The following is a 7,491-nucleotide window of genomic DNA, read 5'->3' as shown; positions in this document are numbered from 1 at the left end:
AGCTAGAAGATCCTGGGCAGATGTCATACAAACCCAAATGCCAGCCCAGACTACCCAGCAAAACTCTCAATTACCATAGATGGAGAAACCAAGATATTCCATAACAAAAACAAATTTACACAGTATCTTTCCACAAATCCAGCCCTACAAAGGATAATATATGGAAAACTCCAACACAAGGAGGGAAACCATACCCCCCCAAAACAAGAACGTAATCTTCTTTCAACAAACCCAAAAGAAGATATTCACACAAACATAAAAATAACATAAAAAATAACAGGAAAGGTCAATCACTATTCCTTAATATCTCTTTATTTTTTATTAGATGTTTTCTTATTTACAATATTACCTTTCCCAGGCTCCCCTCCATCCAACCCCCTCCTGCTTAGTGGCCCTGTCATTCCCCTACACTGGGGCATAGAACCTTCACAGGACCAAGGGCCTCTCCTCTCATTGATGACCTACTTGGCCATGCTCTGCTATATGCATGCTGCTGGAGCCATGAGTCCCACCATGTTACTCTTTGGTTGGAGTTTTAGTCCCTGGGAGCTCTGAGGGTACTAGTTAGTTCATACTGTTGTTCCTCCTAAGGGGCTGCAAACCCTCCAGCTCCTTGGGTCCTTACTCTAGCTCCTTCATTGGGGATCCTGTACTCAGTCCAATGGATGGCTGTGAGCCTCTACTTCTGTATTAGTAGGGTACTGTCAGAGCCTCTCAGGAGACAGCTATATCAGGCTCTTGTCATCCAGCACTTGTTGGCATCCACCAGCTTAATAGCACATCTGAAAGCTCTAGAACAAAAGAAGCATATACACCCAAGAGGAGTAAATGGCAGGAAATAATCAAACTCAGTTCTGAAACCAACCAAGTACAAACAAAAAGAACTATACAAAGAATCAGCAAACCCAGTAGCTGTTCTTTGTGGAAATCAACAAGATAGATAAACCCTTAGCCAGACTAACCAGAGCGCACAGAGACATTATTTAAATTAACAAAATCAGAAATGAAAAGGGAGATATAACAACAGAAACTGAGGAAATTAAAAAAGTCATCAGATTCTACTACAAAAGCCTATGCTCAACAAAACTGGAAAATCTGGATGAAATGAACAATTTTCTAGATAGATACTAGGTACCAAAGTTAAATCAGGATCAGATAAATGACCTAAACAGTCCCATAAGGAAATAGAAGCAGTCATTAAAAGTCTTCAAACCAAAAGAAGCTCAGGACCAGATGTGTTTAGTGCAGAATTCTATCAGACCTTCAAAGAAGACCTAATACCAATATTCTTCAAACTATTCCACAAAATAGAAACAGAAGGAACACTACCCAATCATTCTATGAACCCACAGTTATGCTGTGTATTCTCCCATGGAGATGGCACAGCTTCTATCTAATCAGGAAGTTGTCACAATTTCCTTTCATAGTGGACTTTTTTAATAGAATTTTTTTCTTCTGTCATGTTTAATGTTCCAAATAGATTTTAAAAACTGAAAAAAAAGAGAGGCCAGTGGATTTTTTCCCACTTCTCTATGGACAAGCCTTCTTCCAAAATGCAGCTGTGAGGTGGGAGAGATCAACATGGCAGGCACTCTCATTCCAATGGGAAGAGTGGGTCCTCTGGAAGAGCAAGGAGTGCTCTTAGCTGCTGAGACATCTTGCCAGGCCCAAGAACTGATATTTTGTGGGCATGGAGTGGTGACTTGGTTTACCTTTTTCTATTTGGCTTTATTTTCAGTAGCATTTATTACAATAGCCTTTTCTTCCCTACAGTCTAGGTTATTTATAGAGTCTTCTGTGTTGGCTGGGATGCTATCCAGTCTATAAAGTCTGCCATACTTAATCCATCTTCTTCTCTATTTGAATAATGTAACTACAAATATTGATGGCAATTGAATTGTGTTGGATGGTATTGTATCATTTTAATGCATGTACTGAGACACACATTTTGAGATTTTTTTGTTTCTTGTATTTGTAATATTTTCTCAAAGAATCAGTTTAGCTTTATTATGTACTTTTGTTTTTCTTAAAATTTCTGCTTGTCTTTAATCTGTAATAATATCATCATCATCATCATCATCATCAAGTTTATTGATCTCTTCTAAATCTGTTCTTCCTTTCTTAAGAAAGAGTTTCTTTGTATAGCTGTCCTAGACCTAGCTCTGTAGACTAGGATGGCCTTGAACTCACCGAAATCTGCTTGCCTTTACCTCCTGCCTTCTGGAACTAAAGGAGTTCACCACCACTGCCCAGCTTCTTCCTTCTTTAATGAGTGCAGGTGTTGTGCATGCCGGGCAAGTGGTCTGTGTTCTAGTTCCATTTTTTGTTTGTTGCAGTTGCTGTTTTATTTTTTAAGATTTATTTATTTATTACATATAAGTACACTGTAGCTGTCTTCAGACACACCAGAAGAGGGCATCATATCTCATTACAGATGGTTGTGAACCACCATGTGATTGCTGCTATTTGAACTCAGGACCTCTGGAAGAGCAGTCAGTGCTCTTCACTGTTAAGCCATCTCTCTAGCCCTGCAGTTGCTGTTTTAACATTTAGTGTGAGGCAGAGGATGGCTTAAAGCTGATGATCCTCCTGCCTCAGCTCCCACAGGCTGGGCGTACAGATGAACACCATCACACCAGCAAGAATTCATATTTCTACTCACTGGCTTGATTTTTTTCTTTATATTTCTTTTTCACTCATATATTATACCCCCACTGTAGTTTCCATTCCCTTCTCTCCCCCAGTTCCTCCCTCTCCCCTGTTCATTCCCCCACATCCACCCCCTCCCCAATTTACCTCTTCACAGAAAAGATCAGGTCTTCCAGGGACACCATGTTTGGTTTATTTTTTTTAATATGCTCAGGAATTAAATTTGTTAATTGTTTTGTTCATATTTTCTATATTTCTTTTTAGAATGGTATGCACTCTCTGATAAGTGGATATTAGTCCAGAAGATGGGAATACACAAAGTACAATCCACAAACCACAAGAAACTCAAGAAGAATGAAGACCAAAAATGTGGATACTTCATTCCTTCATAAATTGGCAAACAAAATACCCATGAAAGGAGTTGTAGAGACTAACTATGGAGCAGAGACTGAAAGAAGGACAATCCAGAGACTGCTCCACCTGGGAATCCTTCCCATATTCAATCTTCAGATCCAGACACTATTGTGGATATCAGCAAGTGCTGGATGACAGGAGCCTGATATAGCTGTCTCCTGAGAGGCTCTGACAGTACCCAACTAATACAGAAGTAGAGGCTGACAGCCATCCATTGGACTGAGTACAGGGTCCCCAATGAAGGAGCTAGAGTAAGGACCCAAGGAGCTGAAGGGCTTGCAGCCCCTTAGGACAAACAACAATATGAACTAACTAGTACCCTCAGAGCTTCCAGGGACTAAACCACTAACCAAAGAGTATACATGGTGGGATTCATGGCTCCAGCAGCATATGTATAGCAGAGGATGGCCAAGTAGGTCATCAATGGGAGGAGAACCCTTGGCCCTGTGAAGGTTCTATGCCCTAGTGTAGAGGAATGCCAGGGCCAGGAAGCGGGAGAGGGTGGGGTGGTGAGCAGGGGGAGGGGAGAGGGAACAGGAGTTTGTTTTTGTTTTTGTTTTATTATTTTATTTTTTTCTTTTTTTCGGAGGGGAACCTGGGAAAGGAAATATTATATGACATGTAAGTAAAGAAAACATTTAATAAAAAAGGCTTCAAATAACAAAAATAAAAAAAGTAGAAAATTATCAGGCACAGCAAAGGCCATGATTTTGAAATAGTTCTGTTTTCCTAACCATATACCAACCATGGACTAAGCATTTACTACTGATTTTAAAAAACTGACACATGATAATTCTACCTGCTTATGTGATAAGAAGCTGTATTTCCACATAGGTGTGCTATGTGTCATGATCAGATCTGGGAGATTGGCAGATCCTTACTGCTATATAATTGTTTGAGGAACATTCAGAACCCTTTGTAGACTATTTGAAAACACGGAATCATCTGTGGGTAATCAGTTTCCAGACCACGTTCTATATAGCTATCAGACCATGTCCTATATAGATCATTAGATATACTCCTTACCAGTTACCAGACCATGTTATATATTGATCATTAGGCTTGCTTCTTTTACCCACTGCTCCCAGGACTATATGGCCATCTCTGTCCACCATCACATACCCTTACCAGGCTCTGTTAACATTTATTCTATTTTTATTAACATGAGCTAAACTGTCCAAGTGTCCATGTGTGAGACTATTCAGTGTTTGCCTTTCTACCCTGAGTTATATTACTTACTGTAGCACCATCTAGCTCTGTCCACTAAATAAGTGATAGATTTCTATTATTTTATGGAAGAATAGCATTCCATTGTATATAAAGTTCTCTTTCTTTGTTGACTAAGAAGTCAGTGGATACTGGTTGAATCAATGTCTATTATGCATAGTGACACATTAAACATGACATGCGGGTGTCTCTTCGACATACTTTTAACAATATTCTGTGAGAATTTAAATTTTTACCACTACTTTAAAAGTTACATGTTCACACTTTGTCTGCTGATGACCCCATTTCTCACCCTCTGGACATCACCTTGATTCACACTCCTACCCTTATTCAGACATCTTCATCAAATTCATGTGTTTTTAAAATTCATTTTGAATTTTAATTCATTAATTTAACTTTGTGGCCCAGTAAGATTAACCTATGCCATCTTGTGACCAAGGGTTCTCTGGGGTCAAGTGGGGCTACAATTAAAGCCAGTGAAGCCTCTTCCAGAACCTTCAGTAGCCATAGTTCAGGGGTGCAAGGGAGGCTCTAGGAGCTCCTTCTCCTTCCATGACTGATTGTTGATCTGTCCAGTTGTGGGTGGGTGGGCTCAGAGCAGGTGCTGTGAGTTAATGACCACAGTAGCTATATCAAGTTTGGGGGTGGGGTTTCATTGTTGTCCCTGTTTCCCACGTCTGTCTTACTTAGTTCCTCTCTTCTTCTACAAGCATCCCTTACAGTGGGTGGTACAAGTGACTTGTCTAAGACTGGCTCCACAGCTGTCACTTGGTTCATCACTGTCTATTGTCTGGAGGGCTTCTCTGATGAAGGTGGGGGCTATGGCATGAGCATTTGCTTTAGTTATATGCCAAGACTGGCATCACTACAACATGTAGCAGATCAGTTTCTGGTTGTCCATAATGATTGCTTTTGTAAGGATTTCGCCTGTTTGCATCCCTGGGCACAGAGTACGAAAGCTAGCCTGTCTCCACATCCTCTGGCCTTTTGTGACTGTTGTCTGGACTTTATAGCACTCATTTTGACTGGGGTGAGGTTTTACACTGCATTTTCCCGAGGCCAAGTTGATGTCTCACAAACCCTTGGCCATTTGTGCCTACTCATGGCATTTGTACATTTTAAAGTTGAATTATTGTCACAATTCTGCCCATCCCCACTTGTTTTATGCCACTGTCTCCTGGTATTGGTGCACTGTCCTGCTGTGTCTCCCATGTCATAGCTACTGCTTTACACAATGCTTGTGTCTTTATTTCCTCACATGTTTTCCAGTACCTTGGATTTTTATCTTACTGAGTCTGAGATCCTCAGGGAGATTATCCCATTAGCCTGAACTGTGTCCTTTAGAATTTCATCAAAGGTCTGGTGCTGGTAAACCCATTCAATTTTTGTTTAAATTGACCCAACTTATTCTTGAAAGAAACTCACACTGTTTTCAAAACTGTCACCTGTTTCTTTTAACATATATATAGCCTATGACTATTGTTTATTTTTCCTGTGTAGCTCTAGTGTGGGGCAAGGGCTGGCCTGTAACCTCTCTCTGTTCTTCTTTGCTCTATATTTGTTCTGTGTTCTCTGCTCATTTTTCTACAGTTTTCTTTCTCCCCCGACCCAGAGAGGTTTTGTGTTTCCTTCTGCTATTTGCCTTGGCATATGGATAACTCAGAACTAACTTAAATTCTCTACTTGATAAGTTATCCTAGCAAAACACACTGTGGCATATGATTAATATACAGTAATAAGAAATCTATACTTGAGGGATGTATGTTTACCACATAGTATCAAGAATTTGGACCACTGTGAGGTCTGGTCTGTAGTAGTATTGAATAAAAACTACTAAACACTTCCTTTAGTATACCAAGAATGTGACCAGCAAGCTGACACCATTGCTTCCCTTACGAGAAAGAATGTAATTGGACTTCCCAATGTGGCATTCCTGAGTTTTTCTTCCTCACTTCCCTGTATCCCTGGGCACCAAAGTCTGGCTGCTTAGGTTGCTGCCGTTTTGAAATGTTAACATTAAAATCACTAGGAGGCCCTTTGTCTCTTGATTTCAAATCCCCCTTTCCCAGACCCAAATGTACAGTTGGTGGTTCTGATGTGACATACAGCCCACAGATTCATGGACTTTTAAGGGTTTTTAAAGTTTTGTTGTTGTTGTTGTTTGTTTGTTTCTGTTTTTTTTGGTTTAATGCTGCTTTTAAGGTAGGGTCTGATGTAGCCTAGGCTGGTCTTGAACTCATGTATATGTGAGGATGACTGTTAATCCAAAGATAGAAGAAGAAGAAGACCACTGACCCAAATCATCATGACCCAAATTAATTAAAGCAAACAATTAATTAAAACAAGCTTTTTTTTATTTGTGTACACAGGCCTCCTCCTCCTAAGGCAGGATTTGAGAGGTCAGCATTGAATGTGAGAAAGACAAGCTTTTATAGCTCAGAGGTAGAGGTTTACAAATGGAGGATTTGTCAGGCAAAGTAGGTGGGGTTACAGGAGCAGAACATAAGCACAACAAGCTGGTCTTAAGGACCTCCTGAACCAAAGACTAGGTGGTGATAACAAGGTAGTTATATCAAGGTGTTCATAACAAAGGTAGGGTTGCAAGATGGCTATAAACAAATTTTTAAAACAAAGACATGATTCCCATTTCTGGAACAGGCAGTAGAGAACTGTTTGTAGTTGAGGTTGCAGGTGGGGCATAGCCCAGTCCTTGACAAACAGAGGTTTAATCACAAACAAGGGTGAACCTAGTTTGTCTTTACTATGAGATGGCTTCTAAGCCGAAGATGGAGGAAGGCTGATTTTCTGTGATCTTGAATTTCTGATCCTTTACCTTCACATTCTGAGCAGGTAGAATTGTAGAAACGCATCTTCATACCTGGTTTATGATGGCTTTGTGCATCATAGGTGTCTTAGTCAGTCATTGTTGCAACAAAACACCATGACTAAAAAGCAAATTGGGAAGAAAAGGGTTTATTCAGCTTATACTTCCACATTTCAGTTTATTATTGAAGAAAATCAGGACAGGAACTCAAGCAGGGCAGGATCCTGGAGGCAGGAGCTGATGCAGAGGCCATGGGTGTTCTGCTTACTGGTTTGGTCTTCAGAGCCTGCTCAGTCTGCTTTCTTTTTTCTTTTTTCATATTCCTTAAAATTTATAAAATATTATAACAATAAAAATAAGTATTATAAAAGTTGTTT

General features: G+C 40.0%; 1 long non-coding RNA gene across 1 annotated transcript in view; it reads right to left on the bottom strand.

Moving 5' to 3' along the window:
* Positions 1 to 7,277: 7,277 nt before the first annotated feature.
* The window catches only part of LOC116084129, a 5,448-nt gene continuing 5,234 nt past the window's right edge, over positions 7,278 to 7,491 (bottom strand). Inside the window, exon 3 of the long non-coding RNA XR_004116047.1 lies at positions 7,278 to 7,437. This is a non-coding gene — a long non-coding RNA (uncharacterized LOC116084129). The remainder of the gene's footprint in view (positions 7,438 to 7,491) is intronic.

This window comes from Mastomys coucha, unplaced genomic scaffold (assembly GCF_008632895.1).
Source record: "Mastomys coucha isolate ucsf_1 unplaced genomic scaffold, UCSF_Mcou_1 pScaffold9, whole genome shotgun sequence".
Classification (NCBI taxonomy): Eukaryota; Metazoa; Chordata; class Mammalia; order Rodentia; family Muridae; genus Mastomys; species Mastomys coucha.
This window is presented reverse-complemented; position numbering and strand designations above follow the sequence as displayed.